A 19626-nucleotide genomic window follows, 5' to 3' on the forward strand; every position below is an offset into this window, starting at 1 on the left:
GTCTGCGTGTTCTCTCCAGCGGGTCGTTTCCTCCACCGCAGGGGCTGGTCGAACCGGGGTCTCCCAATCGTCACAGAAGTGTGTGTCGTTTTGGGTGGTGGTGGGGGGGTGCATCGGGGATACTGCGCCCCGAGGGGGTGACCTCTCACCTTACTCCGGACAAAGGGAGAAGACCTGTACCTTCACGAGTCCGGGTTGTGAAAACTTCTTCTGGCAGTTCAAAACGTTTCGAAGGGACTACAGCGCTACCCTGTTTTCCATTTGTATCGTGTATTATTAGACAGTCATAAGTATCTGTACTGATCACAGAGTCCCCCTCTCACTGCCAGGACTGAAGACCAGTGCAGCACGAATAATAATAATAATTAATAAGTCTGGACTCTCCACTCAGAGCTCCTCCCAGGTCAGGGGGATCCCCTCCAGCCCCCCCAGTGTGCAGCCCCTACCTGGATGATGCTCCAGTCCGCTCAGCACACAGCAGCTCTCAGTGGGGAGGAGAGCAGAGGGATGGAGCCAGTTCAGAGAGGGGGGTGATAAGGAGGCCATGATGGGTCAAGACCAGGGGGGGAATCAGGCCAGGACACTGGGGTAACACCCCTACTCTTCTCCAGAAACACCCCGGGATTGTTAACGAGCACAGAGAGTCAGGACCTCGGTTTTACGTCTCATCCGAAGGACGGCGCCTGTTTACAGTCCAGTGTCCCCCGTCACTATACTGGGGTATCAGGACCCACACAGACTGCAGGGTGAGAGCGCCCCCTGCTGGCCCCACTCACACCTCTCCCAGCAGCAACCTTGGGGGGGGGGGGAGGGAAAAAACCAAAAGCTAAACAGATTTTTTTTTAAAAAAATTTATTGATGCTTAACAAAAGGTCATCAGTCCAGTCTGGGGCCCCTCAGCTTCAGTTCAGACCAGTCTGGGGCCCCCCAGCTTCAGTACAGTCTGGGGCCCCTCAGCTTCAGTCCAGTGCAGTCTGGGGTCCCTCAGCTTCAGTCCAGACTGGGCTCCTTCAGCATCGGTCCAGCACAGTCTGGGGTCCCTCAGCTTCGGTCCAGCACAGACTGGGGTCCCTCAGCTTCGGTCCAGTCTGAGGTCCCTCAGCTTCGGTCCAGCACAGACTGGGGTCCCTCAGCTTCGGTCCAGACTGGGGTCCCTAAGCTTCGGTCCGGCACAGTCTGGTGTCCCTCAGCTTCGGTACAGCACAGCCTGAGGTCCCTCAGCTTTGGTCCAGTCCAGTCTGGGGCCTCTCAGCTCCAGTCTAGTCCAGTCTGGGGCCCCTCAGCTCCAGTCCAGTCCAGTCTGGTGTCCCTCAGCTCCAGTGCTGTCCAGTCTGGGGTCCCTCAGCTTCAGACCAGCACAGTCTTGGGTCCCTCAGCTTCGGCCCAGCACAGACTGGGGTCCCTCAGCTTCGGTCCAGCATAGACTGGGGTCCCTCAGCTTCGGTCCAGCACAGTCTGGGGTCCCTCAGCGTCGGTCCAGCACAGTCTGGTGTCCCTCAGCTCCTGTCCAGTCCAGTCTGGGGTCCCTCAGCTTCGGTCCAGCACAGTCTGGGGTCCCTCAGCTTCGGTCCAGTCTGATGTCTCTCAGCTCCGGTCCAGTCCAATTCAGTCCAGTCCAGTCCAGTCCAGATCTTAGCAGGCACAGAACCAGGAAAGGAACCTGGAAAGATATTGTTATTGCAGGTGTGAGGGACACAGACACAGACGTCACCATGACATCAAACAGCAAGAGGAGACTCCTCCTTGAATCACAGACACGACCGGGCGGCGCCCCCCTGTCTGCTCACCTACACCTCCTCTTCCTCTTCTTGTCCTTCCCGGCAGCCTGCTTCTCCTCTCCCTCGCTCTTCCTCTCCTGAGCTACGGTCTCCGCCGCCTCCATCGGCTCGTCCTGATCTTCTGTCTCCACTGACACGCAGCTCAGGGACTTTAAAAAGACGCATCGGCGCTTCTGAAGCAGAGACAGGAGAGTCACGTTAAGAGTCGGACTGGACACTCCAGTACATGAACACTGCACTGAGAGAGAGAGGGGTTCACACAGAGACACTGACTGGACACTCCAGTACATGAACACTGCACTGAGAGAGAGAGGGGTTCATACACACACACTGACTAGACACTCCAGGACATGAACACTGCACTGAGAGAGAGAGGGGTTCATACAGACACACTGACTGGACACTCCAGTACATTAACACTGCACTGAGAGAGAGAGGGGTTCATACAGACACACTGACTGGACACTCCAGGACATGAACACTGCACTGAGAGAGAGAGGGGTTCATACAGACACACTGACTGGACACTCCAGGACATGAACACTGCACTGAGAGAGATAGAGGGGTTCATACAGACACATGACTGGACACTCCAGGACATGAACACTGCACTGAGAGAGAGAGGGGTTCATACAGACACACTGACTGGACACTCCAGTACATGAACACAGCACTGAGAGAGAGAGGGGTTCATACAGACACACTGACTGGACACTGACTTGACACTGGACAGGAGTAAAGAGAGGATCAGAGCATTACCCACCTTCTTTTTCTTCTGTCTCACAGGAGGTGGTGATTGGACCTCCTCCAGCTGGAGTCCGTGGAGGGAGAGAGGGGGCAGGAGAGGGACAGCACAGGGAGAGAAAGAGAGAGACAGGTAAGTCAAGTGTCCCAAGAGCACAGAGACTCTGCTGAGATCACACTCGCAGTGAGTGAGCCTGGGTGTAGCCCACTAATACTGACCCACTGGACACCACAGGACAGAGAGGAGGAGGAGGAGAGAGACACACTGCCTGGACACCACAGGACAGAGAGGAGGAGAGAGACACACTGAGGACAGAGAGGAGGAGTAGAGAGACACTGACAGACAGGGCTGAAAGAGAGAGAGACAGAGAGGCAGGGACAGGCAGACAGCAGGCCGAGAGAGACACTGACAGACAGGGCTGAAAGAGAGAGAGACACTGAGACCCAGGGACAGACAAGACGGCAAAACTCCACCACAGACAGGACAGGGGGCAGGGTGGGACCAGCACTGACCTCCTTACTCTCTCCTGCCGGAAGAGCTGTCTCCACCTCCTCTTCCTCCTGCAAGTCAAGAGACAGGCTGAGAGAGTGACGGGCTGGCGGGACATCGGCGAACAGAGCTGAAGGCAAAGAGCAGAGGAGACAGGCCCAGCTGGGACAACGCAGGACAGACAGAGAGACAGACAGGGAGACACACGGAGAGACACAGGGAGAGAGACCCAGCTGGGACAACGCAGGACAGACAGAGAGCAGGGAGACACACGGAGAGACACAGGGAGACAGGCCCAGCTGGGACAACGCAGGACAGACAGAGAGCAGGGAGACACACGGAGAGACACAGGGAGACAGGCCCAGCTGGGACAACGCAGGACAGACAGAGAGCAGGGAGACATGGAGAGACTCAGACAGAAGGACAGAAAGACAGAAAGAGAGAAGTACAGACGGACAAAAAGACAGAGAAAAGGACAGATGGACTGATGGACAGAAAGGCAGAGAAAAGGACAGAAAGACAGATGGACAGATGGACAGAGAAAAGAACAGAAGGACAGAGGGACAGATGGACAGAGGGACAGATGGACTGAAGGATAGACGGACAGACTCTGCCCCACTTGCCTCGTCAGACATCTCAGCCTCTCTCCTTGCCCTCCGCACTGGGGAGCCCCAGGCGGGGCGTGGCGGGGCCGGGCGGGCGATGGGGGGCAGGACGGGCGGGGGCAGGGGCAGGGGCACCGCCCCGGGCAGCAGGGGGGGCTCGCGGGGCATGGTGGGGATGAAGGGGGGGCGTCGGGGCGGGGCGGGCAGGGGCCTGAGGGGGCCGGAGGGGGGGGCTCTTGGGCGAGGGGGGGGGGCACCGAGCCGAACGAGCTGGGCGAGCCCGAGCGGGACGAGCCGGGCGACACCGGGAGCTCCAGCTGCAGCTCGGCCGCCCTCTCCAGCTTCTGGACGAGCTCGGGAAACACGAAGACACCACGGGATTCTGTCCAGCGGGGAGAGAGGGAGACACAACGCAGGGGGGATGAGGAGCAGAGACTACGCCTGGACAGGTGAGTGTGTACAGTGTGTCCAGTAAGAGTCTGGACAGGTGAGTGTGTCCAGTGTGTCCAGTGAGAGTGTGGACAGGTGAGTGTGTACAGTGAGAGTCTGGACAGGTGAGTGTGGACAGTGTGTCCAATAAGAGCTCAGACAGGTGAGTGTGGACAGTGTGTCCAGTGAGAGTCTGGACAGGTGGGTGTGTACAGTGTGTCCAATAAGAGCCCAGACAGGTGAGTGTGTACAGTGTGTCCAGTAAGAGTCTGGACAGGTGGGTGTGTACAGTGTGTCCAGTAAGAGTCCGGACAGGCGAGTGTGTCCAGTGTGTCCAGTAAGAGTCCGGACAGGCGAGTGTGTCCAGTGTGTCCAGAAAGAGTGTGGACAGGTGTGTCCAACAGTAAGAAGCTGTCTTACCCTGTAACCTAGCTCAGGGGTGTTAGGGGGTGCTCTGTCTCCTCCCCAGATCTCACCTTCAGCTCTGGTGAAATGACGGACCACTAGGAGATGCTGGAAACGAGGACACAAGACAGAGGTTAGGTCCACAGAGCTCACTCAATCACTACAGCAAGCAGAGACCTCTCGGCCATCAGGACTGTGGGGGCCAGAGTGGGGAGCTGTAGGGTATCGGGAGTTTAGGGGTCAGAGTGGGGAGCTGTAGGGTATCGGGAGTTTAGGGGTCAGAGTGGGGAGCTGTAGGGTATCGGGAGTTTAGGGGTCAGAGTGGGGAGCTGTAGGGTATCGGGAGTTTAGGGGTCAGAGTGGGGAGCTGTAGGGTATCGGGAGTTTAGGGGTCAGAGTGGGGAGCTGTAGGGTATCGGGAGTTTAGGGGTCAGAGTGGGGAGCTGTAGGGTATCGGGAGTTTAGGGGTCAGTGTGGGGAGCTGTAGGGTATCGGGAGTTTAGGGGTCAGTGTGGGGAGCTGTAGGGTATCGGGAGTTTAGAGGTCAGAGTGGGGAGCTGTAGGGTATCGGGAGTTTAGGGGTCAGAGTGGGGAGCTGTAGGGTATCGGGAGTTTAGGGGTCAGTGGGGGGAGCTGTAGGGTATCGGGAGTTTAGGGGTCAGTGTGGGGAGCTGTAGGGTATCGGGAGTTTAGGGGTCAGTGGTGGGAGCTGTAGGGTATCGGGAGTTTAGGGGTCAGTGGGGGGAGCTGTAGGGTAGATGTGGGGCACCGGGCCCACCACAGGGCGGCCGGTCCAGTCTCGCGGAAGGCGACCGGGTCAGACTTACGGAAAAGCACCGGGACTTGGGCCGGGACCTCTCCCGCTGCCAGTCCGGGTTCGGCCTGACCGGTGTGACCTGTGAAGACGCCAAACAGCCCATCTCCGAGACAGCTCTGACCAAATAGCCCAGCCCAGTCGTGTCGAGACTAGGGGCCTTGGGCAGTCTCTACAGTGTGTCCAGTGAGAGTGTGGACAGGTGAGTCTCTACAGTGTGTCCAGTGAGAGTGTGGACAGGTGAGTCTCTACAGTGTGTCCAGTGAGAGTGTGGACAGGTGAGTCTTACCAGTGTGTCCAGTAAGAGTCTGGACAGGTGAGTCTCTACAATGTGTCCAGTGAGAGTCTGGACAGGTGAGTCTGACCAGTGTGTCCAGTAAGAGTCTGGACAGGTGAGTGTGTACAGTGTGTCCAGTGAGAGTCTGGACAGGTGAGTCTCTACAGTGTGTCCAGTGAGAGTCCGGACAGGTGAGTCTCTACAGTGTGTCCAGTGAGAGTGTGGACAGGTGAGTGTGTACAGTGTGTCCAGTGAGAGTCCGTAAAGGTGAGTCTCTACAGTGTGTCCAGGAAGAGTCTGGACAGGTGAGTGTGTACAGTGTGTCCAGTAAGAGTCTGGACAGGTGAGTCTCTATAGTGTGTCCAGTGAGAGTCTGGACAGGTGAGTGTGTACAGTGTGTCCAGTAAGAGTCTGGACAGGTGAGTCTCTACAGTGTGTCCAGGAAGAGTGTAGGACGTCCAGAGGCAATCTGTGCTCTCAGAAGGCCATAATGGACCTGCAGCTTGGTTTTCCTCGGACCCGCGACCCTGTCTCTTGAGCCGAGGCGTGTCCTCAGTCAAGATCACCACTGGAAGTGTCTCTCCTCGTCTGGAGGTGTTACCTTGAGACCTGGTCTGTCAAGCGCTTTGCGCTGCTATGTGTGTGAAAGGTGCTCTATCAGTGAAGTTTATTATTATTATTATAATACAGCGAGCGCTGCTGGGGGCGGAGAGGCCAGTCGGAGGAGGGCTGGACGCTGGACGCTGGACGGCGGGCGGGAGGGGTGGACTTACGACGCCTCGCCGGGCCCGGGTCCTGCTGCGAACGCGCACGGCCGTGCTGCATCTCTGTCGGTCCATCGCCCTGCCGAGACAAGCAGAGTCACAGAGGGGAGGGGAGGGGGCGGAGCCACACAGCTGGGCGGCTTGTTCCCCACCCCCGCCCCCCTCTGTGTATAGTAGAGCCTCCTGTCCTGACTGGAGGAGCTCACCCAGCTGTGTCTGGAGAGAAGCCAGGGTATCGGCTTCAACCACAGGGCTGGGCAGCTTGTTCCCCACCCCCACCACTCTCTGTGTAGAGGTGCACCTCCTCTCAATATCTTTTTACAGCACGATCACACCCATAAGAGTGGAGTAACGGGAAAAAAAAAACAACTTATTTCTCAACTTATTTTGTTATTTCTCGACAGCGGCATTTTTAACTGACTTGCCGATTTCACGGGGATACTTCAGAGTGAATCTGAAGCTGGAACTATTATTTGATTGAAGTCGAAGTAACCCACGAATCTTTTTTGGAAGAAACACGTGTTTAGAAAGCGCTATATAGTCCTTTCCTCCTCCTCTCTCTTCACTCCTCTGAGCTCACGGGGCTCCGGCGCCGCCCCCCGCTAGATTCCGCCGCTCTGTGACGTCAGGCGGCTCATTGTGACGCCCCCGTGATGTCGCCCCCGACGCGCTCACTGCTCGGCCGCGAAACAAAAATGGCCGACATTTTTCGCGGTTGTTTTTATTTAGGTGGACATTTTATTTTTCCAACTCTCAGCGGCCAGCCGGGTGTCCCTGTACGACCCCGGTAGTTGCCACATCGGACAGGCAGAGGAAACGGGTCCAGGTGTTTCCGGCCCAAGCGTTACAAAAGCTGCACTTGAATTTAAAAACAAAATCACGTCGAAGGGCGCATTCAGCACCCCCACGTCCAACACGGGTTTCCGTTAGGTATGGTTCAGTGAAATTAGCACCCCCCCTACCCCCAAGTCAAAGAAAGACCAACCTCCACCCCCCTTTAGCGGCCAAGGGCGGAAATTTCGGGCCACGCCACGTCCAAAAAACACGGGTTCCCACCTCCCCGTCCTGCGGGGAAAAGAGACGGCATTTTCTTTTCCGAGCGCTGCGTGGGACCTCACAACCCCCCCCAAAAAAACGGGCTTCGGAGACGAGGAAAACCAGGCATGTCGACCTCTCTACAACACCACCCGGCCGTTTCTGTTTCAGAACCCCTGAATCTCGGGGTTGCTTCTTGAACCCCGAAAACGACCTTTTTTCTCTCTCTCGTTTTCTTGGTGTCTGGGACGTTCACGAACTCCGCCGCGTCGGTGCGATTCCCAGCGGGACTTGAACATAACCCCCCCCCCGTGGAGCCACAGCGCCCCCGTGTGGCCGAGAGGACCACCACCCGCAGGGCTGAGCTTTTACTGCCGTGTCCCGCTTTCACTCTGGCGATGAAGGAGGGAATCAAGGAGGAGAATTAATATTGTGATCCACCAGTCCATCACAGGACGCACACACACCCTGGACAGGACACCAGTCCTTCACAGGATACAAGTCCATCACAGTACACACACACACCCTGGACAGGACACCAGTCCATCACAGGACACACACACACTCACAAACCCTGGACAGGACAGCAGTCCATCACAGGACACACACACACTCACACACCCTGGACAGGACAGCAGTCCATCACAGGACACACACACTCACACACCCTGGACAGGACACCAGTCCATCACAGGATGTTCAGTGCCTCTCTCTAATAAAGTAGAAACAAGATATTAAACTCCGTTCAAAACGGGAGAAATCACCAGGACACAATACACCTTGCTCCGGACGATGGGAGAAGACCTGTACCTTCACGAGTCCGGGTTGTGAAAACTTCTTCTGGCAGTTCAAAACGTTTCGAAGGGACTACAGCGCTACCCTGTTTTCCATTTCTATCGTGTATTATTATACAGTCATAAGTATCTGTACTGATCACAGAGTCCCCCTCTCACTGCCAGAACTGAAGCCCAGTGCAGCACGAATAATAATAATAATTAATAAGTCTGGACTCTCCACTCAGAGCTCCTCCCAGGTCAGGGGGATCCCCTCCAGCCCCCCCAGTGTGCAGCCCCTACCTGGATGATGCTCCAGTCTGCTCAGCACACAGCAGCTCTCAGTGGGGAGGAGAGCAGAGGGATGGAGCCAGTTCAGAGAGGGGGGTGATTAGGAGGCCATGATGGGTCAAGACCAGGGGGGGAATCAGGCCAGGATACTGGGGTAACACCCCTACTCTTCTCCAGAAACACCCCGGGATTGTTAACGAGCACAGAGAGTCAGGACCTTGGTTTGACGTCTCATCCGAAGGACGGCACCTGTTTACAGTCCAGTGTCCCCCGTCCCTATACTGGGGCATCAGGACCCACACAGACCGCAGAGTGAGAGCGCCCCCTGCTGGCCCCACTCACACCTCTCCCAGCAGCAACTTTGGGGGGGGGGGGAGGGAAAAAACCAAAAGCTAAACAGATTTTTTTTTAAATTTTTTATTGATGCTTAACAAAAGAACAAAAATTACAAGCTTCAGTCCAGACCGGGGTCTGGGGTCCCTCAGCTTCAGTCCAGTCCAGAATGGGGCCCCTCAGCTTCAGTCCAGTCCAGTCTGGGGCCCCTCAGCTCCAGTCCAACCTGGTGTCCCTCAGCTCCAGTGCAGTCCAGACTGGGGTCCCTCAGCTTCGGTCCAGCACCGTCTGGTGTCCCTCAGCTTCGGCCCAGCACAGACTGGGGTCCCTCAGCTTCGGTCCAGCACAGTCTGGTGTCTCTCAGCTCCAGTCCAGTCCAGTCTGGGGCCCCTCAGCTCCAGTCCAGTCCAGTCTGGTGTTTCTCAGCTCCGGTGCAGTCCAGTCTGGTGTCTCTCAGCTCCGGTCCAGTCCAGTCTGGTGTCCCTAGGCTCCAGTCCAGTCCAGTCTGGTGTCCCTCAGCTCCTGTCCAGTCCAGTCTGGGGCCCCTCAGCTTCAGTGCAGTCCAGTCTGGCGTCCCTCAGCTCCAGTCCAGTCCAGTCTAGTCCAGTCCAGATCTTAGCTGGCACAGAACCAGGAAAGGAACCTGGAAAGAATATTGTTATTGCAGGTGTGAGGGACACAGACACAGACGTCACCATGACATCAAACAGCAAGAGGAGACTCCTCCTTGAATCACAGACACGACCGGGCGGCGCCCCCCTGTCTGCTCACCTGCACCTCCTCTTCCTCTTCTTGTCCTTCCCGGCAGCCTGCTCCTCCTCTCCCTCGCTCTTCCTCTCCTGACCCACGGTCTCCGCTGCCTCCATCGGCTCGTCCTGATCTTCTGTCTCCACTGACACGCAGCTCAGGGAGTTTAAAAAGACGCACCAGCGCTTCTGAAGCAGAGACAGGAGAGTCACGTTAAGAGTCGGACTGGACACTCCCGTACATGAACACTGCACTGAGAGAGAGAGGGGTTCATACAGACACACTGACTGGACACTGACTGGACACTGGACAGCAGTAAAGAGAGGATCAGAGCATTACCCACCTTATTTTTCTTCTGTCTCACAGGAGGTGGTGATTGGACCTCCTCCAGCTGGAGTCCGAGGAGGGAGAGAGGGGGCAGGAGAGGGACAGCACAGGGAGAGAAAGAGAGAGACAGGTGAGTCAAGTGTCCCAAGAGTACAGAGACTCTGCTGAAATCACACTCGCAGTGAGTGACACCGACACTAACCAGCCTCAGGACAGCACTGCTAGAGCACCACAACCCAGACTCAAGCACATCACAGCATAGATCAAACAGCAATATCTCACACACTGGGACACACACACACAAACACAACATAAACTGGAATGCTACAGAACCTTAAACAGACAATACACACTAGCTGAATATTTGACCAAAATAAAAAATAACAAACAGAAACAGACCCTGACGAAGTACAGGCTCAGTGACCACAACCTGGCCATAGAAACTGGGCGACACAGGCAGACCTGGCTGCCCAGAGAGGACAGGCTGTGCTCCCACTGCCAGCGGGGAGAAATAGAGACAGAGGTGCACTTCCTACTGCACTGTGACAGATACTCTGGGATTAGAGAAACATTCTTCCCGAAATTCAGGAATCTAATCCCAGAGTTCCCACACCTGCCAGAATCACAACAGGTCCCAATCCTACTGGGAGAGGGAGGAGGGAACTCAGTTGATCTGGCAGCCCAGTATGTGATCTCCTGTCACAGCCTGAGGAACAGTGAGTCTGTCTCCCAATAATGCTCCAGCCGCCTACAGTATATGTCAATATTTTATAATATGTCTTTGTTGTAAATGTCTGTAACATGTCTGCTTTACGCAGAGAGTGGCGGGGGTTGGATGTCAAGGCCTGACGATACCGCATTACGCAGAGAGTGGAGGGGTGGGATGTCAGGGCCTGACGACACTGCTTTATGCAGAGAATGGAGGGGTGGGTGTCAGGGCCATACGACACTTCTTTATTCAGAGAGTGGAGGGGGTGGGATGTCAGGGCTAGATGACACTGCTTTACACAGAGAGTGGAGAGGTGGGTGTCAAGGCTATACGACAGTGCTTTCCGCAGAGAGTGGTGGGGGTGTGATGTCAGGGCCATACGACAGTGCCTTACACAGAGAGTGGTGGGGGTGGGATGTCAGGGCCATATGACACTGCTTTACACAGAGAGTGACGGGGGTGGGATGTCAGGGCTTGACGACACTGCTTTATGCAGAGAGTGGAGGGGTGGGTGTCAGGGCTATACGACAGTGCTTTCGGCAGAGAGTGGTGGGGGTGTGATGTCAGGGCCATACGACACTTCTTTACGCAGGGAGTGGCAGGGGTGGGATGTCAGGGCCTGACGATACTACTTTACACAGTTAGTGGTGGGGGTGGGATGTCAGGGCCATACGACACTTCTTTACGCAGAGAGTGGCAGGGTTTGACGACACTGCTTTATGCAAAAAATGGAGGGGTGGGTGTCAGGGCTATATGACAGTGCTTTCAGCAGAGAGTGGCGGGGGTGGGATATCAGGGCCTGACAACACAGCTTAACGCAGAGTGTGGAGGGGAGGGTGTCAGGGTTATACGGCAGTGCTTTATGCAGAGAGTGGCGGGGGAGGGATGTCAGGGCTTGACAACACTGCTTTATGTAGAGAGTGGAGGGGAGGGTTTCAGGGCCATAAGACACTGCTTTATGCAGAGAGTGGAGGGATTGGTGTCAGGGCCATATGACACTACTTTACACAGAGAGTGGCGGGAGTGGGATGTCAGGCCCTGACGATACTACTTTACGTAGACAGTGGCGGGGGTGGGATGTCAGGGCCTGACGACACTGCTTTATTCAAAGAGTGGAGGGGTGGGTGTCAGGGCTATACGACAGTGCTTTCCGCAGAGTCTGGTGGGGGTTCCGCAGAGATCTAGACAAAGGGGGCAACTCTTAGTCGTATGAGCTTAGTCACACATCGCAGCGATTAAAAAAACAAAACAAACATATTATGTCTGTTACTAACGACTTTTTTTTCCTACATTGAAAGTCTCTTTCCCGGGTGATTTTCTAGCGCGACTGGGGCTCTTCATTTCTCCTCGGTGTCTCATCGCGGGCGGATTTGAAACAGACCACAGAAGGTGGTCACACACTATATTATTATTGAGAGACAGGCTCACTGTCTGTACCTCAGGCTGGGACAGTAGATCACACTGTATTATTATTATTGAGAGACAGGCTTACTCTCTGTTCCTCAAGCTGAGACAGGACATCACATACTGTATTATTATTGATTGACAGGCTCACTGTTCCTCAGGCTGGGACAGGAGATCACACACTGTATTATTATTATTGAGAGACAAGCTCACTGTCTGTTCCTCAGGCTGGGACAGAGGATCACACACTGTATTATTATTATTTAGAGACAGGCTCACTGTCTGTTCCTCAGAGTTGGACAGGAGATCCCACACTGAATTATTATTATAGAGAGACAGGCTCACTGTATGTTCCCCAGGCTGGGTCAGGAGCTCACACAGTATTATTATAATTATTGAGAGACAGTCTCACTGATTGTTCCTCAGTCTGGGACAGGAGATCACACACTGTATTATTATTATTGAGAGACAGGCTCACTGTCTGTTCCCCAGGCTGGGACAGGAGATCCCACACTGTATTATTATAATTATTTAGAGACAGACTCACTGTCTTTTCCTCGGTCTGGGACAGATGGTCACACACTGTATTATTATTGAGACAGGCTCACTGTCTGTTCCTCAATCTGGGACAGTAGATCACATTGTATTATTATTATTAATATTATTGAGAGTCTGGCACACTGTTCCTCAGGCTGGGACAGGAGATCACACACTGTATTATAATTATTGAGAGAGAGGCTCACTGTCTGTTCATCAGACTGGGACAGGAGATCCCACACTGAATTATTATTATTGAGAGACAGGCTTACTCTCTGTTCCTCAGGCGGAGACAGGACATCACATACTGTATTATTATTGATTGACAGGCTTATTGTTCCTCAGGCTGGGACAGGAGATCAGACACTGTATTATTATTATAGTGAGACAGGCTCACTGTATATTCCCCAGGCTGGGACAGGAGGTCATACATTATATTATTATTATAGAGAGACAGGCTCACTGTATGTTCCACAAGCTGAGACAGGAATTCACACTGTATTATTATTATTGAGAGACAGACTCACTGTCATTTCCTCAGTCTGGGACAGTTGGTCACATACTGTATTATTATTATTGAGAGACAGGCTCACTGTTCCTCATGCTGGGACAGTAGATCACACTGTATTATTATTACTGAGAGTCTGGCTCACTGTTCCCCAGGCTGGGACAGGAGATCACACACTGTATTATTATTATTGACAGATAGGCTGAAGGTCTGTTCCTCAGAATGGGACAGGAGATCACACATTGTATTATTATTATTGAGAGACAGGCTCACTGTCTGTTCCTCAGGCTGGGACAGAGGATCACACACTGTATTATTATTGAGAGACAGGCTCACTCTCTGTTCCTCAGGCTGGGACAGGAGATCACACATTGGCTTGTTATTGAGAGGCAGGCTCACTGTCTGTTCCTCAGGCTGGGACAGGAGATCACACGCTGTATTATTATTATTGAGAGACTGGCTCATTCTTGTCTGTTCCTCAGGTTGGGAAAGGAGATCACACACTGTATTATTATTATTGAGAGACGGGCTCACTGTCTGTTCCTCTGACTGGGGCAGGAAATGACACACTGTATAATTAGTATTGAGAGACAGGCTCAGTGTTCCCCAGGCTGAGACAGGAGATAACACTGTATTATTATTATTGAGTATCTGGTTCACTGTTCCCCAGGCTGGGACAGGAAATCACACACTGTATTATTATTATTGAGAGACAGACTCACTGTCTGTTCCTCAGGCTGGGGCAGGATATCACACACTGTATTATTAGTATTGAGAGACAGCCTCAGTGTTTGCCAGGCTTGGACAGGAGATCACACACTGTATTATTATTATTGAGATACAGACTCACTGTCTGTTCCTCCTGCTGGGACTGGAGATCACACACTGTTCTATTATTACTGAGGGACATGCTCACTGTTTGTCCTTCAGACTGGGACAGGACATTCCACACTAGGTTATCATTATTGAGAGACAGGCTCGCTGTCTATTCCTCAGGCTAGTACAGGAGATCACGCACTGTATTATTATTATTTAGATACAGGCTCACTGTGTGTTCCTCAGGCTGGGACAGTAGATCACACTGTATTATAATTATTGAGAGGCTGACTCACTGTTTCCCAGGCTGGGACAGGAGATCACACACTGTATTATTATTGAGAGACAGGCTCACTGTCTGTTCCTCTGGCTGGGGCAGGGAATCACACACTGTATTATTAGTATTATTAAGAGACAGGCTCGCTGTCTACTCCACAGGCTGGGACAGGATATCACACACTGTTGAAGTGTTCTCTCACTATCACCAGTTCTGTAGGGGTTTGGGCATTAACTGGGACAATTATTTTTGTGGCAGTAAATCACAAAATTGATTCTTTTAATGGTCTTAGAATCCAACCATGCGACATAACTCAAACAACGCACACACAGGTACAAATACACAAGGATACATTTGTTAATATATAGAATATGCATGCAAACCTAACAGATCTTATCGTATGGGTTATCAGAATACAAAAGATATAAATTCATTCAGTTACAAAGAGTTACACATATCAAGAGGACATAAGTTCGGTATATCATTCATTTAGACCATTAGACCATTTCGTAATTGAACTTGTTTACAACTTCTACATGAGATACTCAAAACAAGTACATAACCCTTAGGAATTAAATTGATATCAACTGGTTGGGAGCAGTAATGCAATAAGGTTGAATACTCACTGCCGGGGCATCCCTTTTCTCACTGTTTCCGTAGTACAGCGGTTATCACGTTTGCCTCACACGCGGAAAAATCCCCGGTTCGAACCCGGACGGGAACAGCCTCTTTTTGCACGCTCCTGTACTTCACAGAGGTCTTGAGTGAGCGCTCATGCCGCAACACAGGAAGGCTGGAGCAGGTGTCTGTGGGCTCTGCGCACCGCCGAAATAGCTCAGTTGGGAGAGCGTTAGACTGAAGATCTAAAGGTCCCTGGTTCGATCCCGGGTTTCGGCATTTTGTTTCATCACGCCCTTTGTTCCTCTCTCCAGCGCCCCCTGCCTAAAGTGACGCGTCCCTTTCTCAGCCCGAAACGCAAGCGAGACACCAGCAGCGGTCCCTGCAGGTTTCCGTAGTGTAGCGGCTATCACGTTCGCCTAACACGTGCAAGGTCCCCGGTTCGAGACCGGGTGGAAACAGCCTTGTTTTGCAAGCTCCTGTACTTCACAGAGGTCTTGAGCGACCGGTCATTTGTTCCCAATGTGTTTCCGGTGCCTTCATGCACTCTTGTACCAAACGCACGTTCCTTCTGTACGCGGAGCCGATCATTTGCAATTGGGCTGTGCCGACAGACCAGGACGAGCTCTGTCGGCTCAAAAGCAGCGCAGGACCTGCAAGAACAACAGAAAGATTAGCATCCAGCGGGGGCCTCTTAGTGAGCCCAAGATCTCATCAAGAATCGGCTCCAGCAACAGGGCTGGGCGCATTGTTCCATTCTCCAACAACTCTCGGTGTAAACAAGTCCCTCCTGGTCTCTGCTTGAATTGCACTTTCCTGCATTTGCTTTGGTGTAACTGGCTTCCCCTGCATGGGCGAATGTGAAGAAGATCCTTAGTAAGTCATTGAAGAAAACCGAGAAGAGGTCGAGTGGCCTCTGTCGTTCATCAACAATCCAGTCAGGCAGTACTCCTCTGTAAAGCGCCGTTCATTCACATCGATTGGCTTTTTTTTGCCTTCATTTGTGCATGTAGTAAAAGCAGACGCCCCTATTCTACCAACTCGTATACATCGACCCTTCGACACTCTGAGTGACACCTCTTGCGTTTTCTCATATTTATGTAGTTTGCTTGCATGATGCCCGGAACAGCGGGGTTGTGCGCTCCCATATGGTCTAGCGGTTAGGATTCCTGGTTTTCACCCAGGTGGCCTGGGTTCAACTCCCGGTATGGGAACGTGTCGGTTTTGAATCCTGCTTTCCAAAAGATCACCACCGTGTACGAAGGAGCCGCATTAAAACTACTCGAACGTGCAAAACGTGCGAGAAGAGGGGGCGCTTGTTTCCAGCCGAAACTTCTCGCGTGTGAGACGAGCTGATCATCGCTGCAGGAGGTGGGAAGGTTACTCTGGTAGACAGGGCTGACCTTCGGCAATAAGTTTTATACAAGATGATATTTGCACTTTCTGGAGAGGCGATTTTCTCCACTTCAGTAGCCCGATTTCGTCGATTGCGTGGAGAGGGCTGTAGAATGTGGCGCCTCCTTTCCTGCTCCGTCCATGACAGGCGTGCTGGTCTCTGGAGAGAGAGCACGGTCCATCAGCGCACTCCAATAAAGGCACTGGAAGCAGCTGAATCGCATTGACGAAGCTCAGTGCTGGGCCGCTGGGCACTTCTTACCACCGTTTCCGTAGTGTAGTGGTTATCACGTTCACCTCACACGCGAAAGGTCCCTGGTTCGAAACCGGGCGGAAACAGACTTCTTTTGTCGCCACGCACAAAAGGGGATTGGGGATTCGCCTAGCACTGTGATCGAACAGACCCACTCACCTCTTAGTGTGGCGGGATCTGCACAGTGCATGTCACAGCGCATCCTGCTTTCACTTCAATGCGCGTCCTGATGTACCCCGGTCTTCCGCGTGACAGGTGGGGACAGGTGACAGGTCCGCGTGACAGGTCCTATACTAACGAGGAAGACATCGCTCTCTCCAACCCCCGGTATCGTGTCCCGACCCACCGTGCTGGAAGGCGACGTGTGCTGTGATTCCTTTACGGAGCAGAAATGACAACTGAGGAGCCGAGAGATCATTTCAGCATTTCGCGTCTGAACGGAAAACACAAACGACCAACTCGGAATGACTTGCCTTTGACGCTTATCAAAGCGTTCTTTGTGCATCGAACAGACCCACTCACCTCTTAGTGTGGCGGGATCTGCACAGTGCATGTCGCAGCGCTTCCTGCTTTCACTTCAATGTGCTTCCTGATGTCGAGTCGTGTGCCGTGCGGAGGCTCTGAAAGCGAGAGCAATGAAAAGGTGCACGACGCTGTGAAAGAAAACAGAGAAGTGAAAGGCAGTCCTTTCTCTAAGGAGGTGAAAGAAAAGCTACTCCCCGTCGGGGAATCGAACCCCGGTCTCCCGTGTGACAGGCGGGGATACTTGCCACTATACTAACGAGGAAGACGTCGCACGCTCCGACCCCCGGCATCGTGTCCCGACCCAGCGTGCTGGAAGGCGACGCGTGCTGTGATTCCTCTATGGAGCAGAAATGACAACCGAGGAGCCGAGAGAACATTTCAGCATTTCGCGTCTGAACGGAAAACACAAACGACCAACTCGGAATGACTTGCCTTCGAGGCTTTTCAAAGTCTTCTTTGTGGACGACGACTGCACCGCCTAGCAGATACAAATGGGTTGTACAACTTTGAACTAGCAAATGGAAGAGGGCTAAGCCCCCTCTCTTTTAGCCCAGGTTCGATCTGTCTCCCAGAATCACCAGGGCGCACGCACACACACACACCCGTGCCGTTGAAGTGCTCTGCTTCATTTCTAAGGGCAACTCAACATTCACTCCTACCCCGAGTGCAGAAAAGACAGCGTCCGCAGCAACAACAGCTCAGGTCTCTGCACAGGAGCTAAGCTGCCCCCATCTCCCCTGCTCTGCGGCTCCTGCGGAGTGGAGTCCAGCCTGGAGCCGTGTTTGCAGGCGGCAGCTCCCCGCGCTATGTCTGTGCGTCGTGTCCAAGAGCTCCTGGGAGGAAGAGAGAGCCCTCCCACTCGGGGGCTTTTCCATGGTCTGTGTGAGGAGGGGCGGGTGTGTCCAGTAGCTTATCGAGCGGAAGCCTGGGGCGGCGGAGAGCTGTGATTGTGCAGACCTTGAGGTGTCACCTCTTTGTCTGCTTTCCCGCCCCCCCTCCGCCCGAGCTCTGCTCCAAAGTAGCCCGGCAACCCCTCACACCTGCACGTGTCACAACCTAAGGTGTGGTCATGAGACACCCATGGGGTGTCGTTCCTTTCTTGCTAATTGTTTCCTGCCCGTCACAGGCAGGAGTCCATGCGAGGAAGATGCGCTGGACAGAGCTCAGAGGGCGCACCTGGGTGGCTTTCCTTCTGAGTGACGTTCCTGCAACACTCTCCCGCTCCTCTTGGTGCGCTCATGCCGCAACACAGGAAGGCTGGAGCAGGTGGCTGTGGGCTCCGCGCACCGCCGAAATAGCTCAGTTGGGAGAGCGTTAGACTGAAGATCTAAAGGTCCCTGGTTCGATCCCGGGTTTCGGCATTTTGTTTCATCACGCCCTTTGTTCCTCTCTCCAGCGCCCCCTGCCTAAAGTGACGCGTCCCTTTCTCAGCCCGAAACGCAAGCGAGACACCAGCAGCGGTCCCTGCAGGTTTCCGTAGTGTAGCAGCTATCACGTTCGCCTAACGTGCGCAAAGTCCCCGGTTCGAGACCGGGTGGAAACAGCCTTGTTTTGCACGCTCCTGTACTTCACAGAGGTCTTGAGCGACCGGTCATTTGTTCCCAATGTGTTTCCGGTGCCTTCATGCACTCTTGTACCAAACGCACGTTCCTTCTGTACGCGGAGCCGATCATTTGCAATTGGGCTGTGCCGACAGACCAGGACGAGCTCTGTCGGCTCAAAAGCAGCGCAGGACCTGCAAGAACAACAGAAAGATTAGCATCCAGCGGGGGCCTCTTAGTGAGCCCAAGATCTCATCAAGAATCGGCTCCAGCAACAGGGCTGGGCGCATTGTTCCATTCTCCGACCACTCTCAGTGTAAACAAGTCCCTCCTGGTCTCTGCTTGAAATGCACTTTCCTTCGTTTGCTTTGGTGTAACTGGCTTCCCCTGCATGGGCGAATGTGAAGAAGATCCTTAGTAAGTCACTGAAGAAAACCGAGAAGAGGTCGGAGTGGCCTCTGTCGTTCATCAACGATCCAGTCAGGCAGTACTCCTCTGTAAAGCGCCGTTCGTTCACATCGATTGGCTTTTTTTTGCCTTCATTCATGCAAGTAGTAAAAGCAGACGCCCCTCTAGGGAGCCTGTCAGTACCCGGAGTTTTCCCCTTCTGTAAGCTCCAAATAGCCTCTCAGCTCTTCTACTGTCAAATCCTCCTCAAGTACTTCCCTATCTTCTTCACTCAAAATGTTTTCTAGCTTTGAGGTAAAAAAATGAATTTCTTCATCCTTTACCTCTGTAGAGCTGTACAGTCTTGTGTAGAAGTGTCACGCCCTATGCAGCCAGAGGGCGGTCCTTCCCTGTCCTGTCCCTTGTTTCTGGTCTGCTGTCTTTCCTGTCCCTCTCTTTCCCTTTGGCTAAATATTTCCGGGTCTTGCACTCTGTCCTCGCTCAGCACTGACGTTTGGATGTCCTGAGACCTGCCTAGCACCAGGGCGCCCCACATCCGCTCCCTGAGGGCACAGGTTTCTATACGGCATTCCTGAACTATTTGCACTAATGAGCCCGGGCCTTTTTCCCGTCTCGCCGCTACGCATATGGGTCTTTTTCCGCCCTCCTGCTACCTACGGTTAGGCCCCTTGGACGTCCGTGACAAGAAGGCCTCAATGCAGGAGAGGATAGCACTCAGCTCTGTACTCTCTCTTCCCTCCTCATCAACTACACTTTCCATGACAGACTTGGAGCCTACCACTTTCCTGAAAAAGAAGCGAGTACACTTCTCATTTTCTTCCAA

At 53.4% G+C, this 19626-nt stretch overlaps 4 non-coding genes across 4 annotated transcripts; all 4 read left to right on the forward strand.

The window, feature by feature from the left end:
• The first annotated feature begins 14887 nt into the window (after window positions 1–14887).
• On the forward strand, window positions 14888–14960 carry trnaf-gaa (transfer RNA phenylalanine (anticodon GAA)). The gene has a single exon. It is a non-coding gene; the product is annotated as a tRNA-Phe (tRNA).
• An 863-nt stretch (window positions 14961–15823) lies between these two features.
• trnae-uuc (transfer RNA glutamic acid (anticodon UUC)) lies at window positions 15824–15895 on the forward strand. The gene has a single exon. It is a non-coding gene; the product is annotated as a tRNA-Glu (tRNA).
• Window positions 15896–16342: 447 nt separating this feature from the next.
• Window positions 16343–16415, forward strand: trnav-cac (transfer RNA valine (anticodon CAC)). Its single transcript has one exon. It is a non-coding gene; the product is annotated as a tRNA-Val (tRNA).
• A 1727-nt stretch (window positions 16416–18142) lies between these two features.
• On the forward strand, window positions 18143–18215 carry trnaf-gaa (transfer RNA phenylalanine (anticodon GAA)). The gene has a single exon. It is a non-coding gene; the product is annotated as a tRNA-Phe (tRNA).
• The last annotated feature ends 1411 nt before the right edge of the window (window positions 18216–19626 follow it).

Source organism: Lepisosteus oculatus, chromosome 14 (assembly GCF_040954835.1).
Source record: "Lepisosteus oculatus isolate fLepOcu1 chromosome 14, fLepOcu1.hap2, whole genome shotgun sequence".
Classification (NCBI taxonomy): Eukaryota; Metazoa; Chordata; class Actinopteri; order Semionotiformes; family Lepisosteidae; genus Lepisosteus; species Lepisosteus oculatus.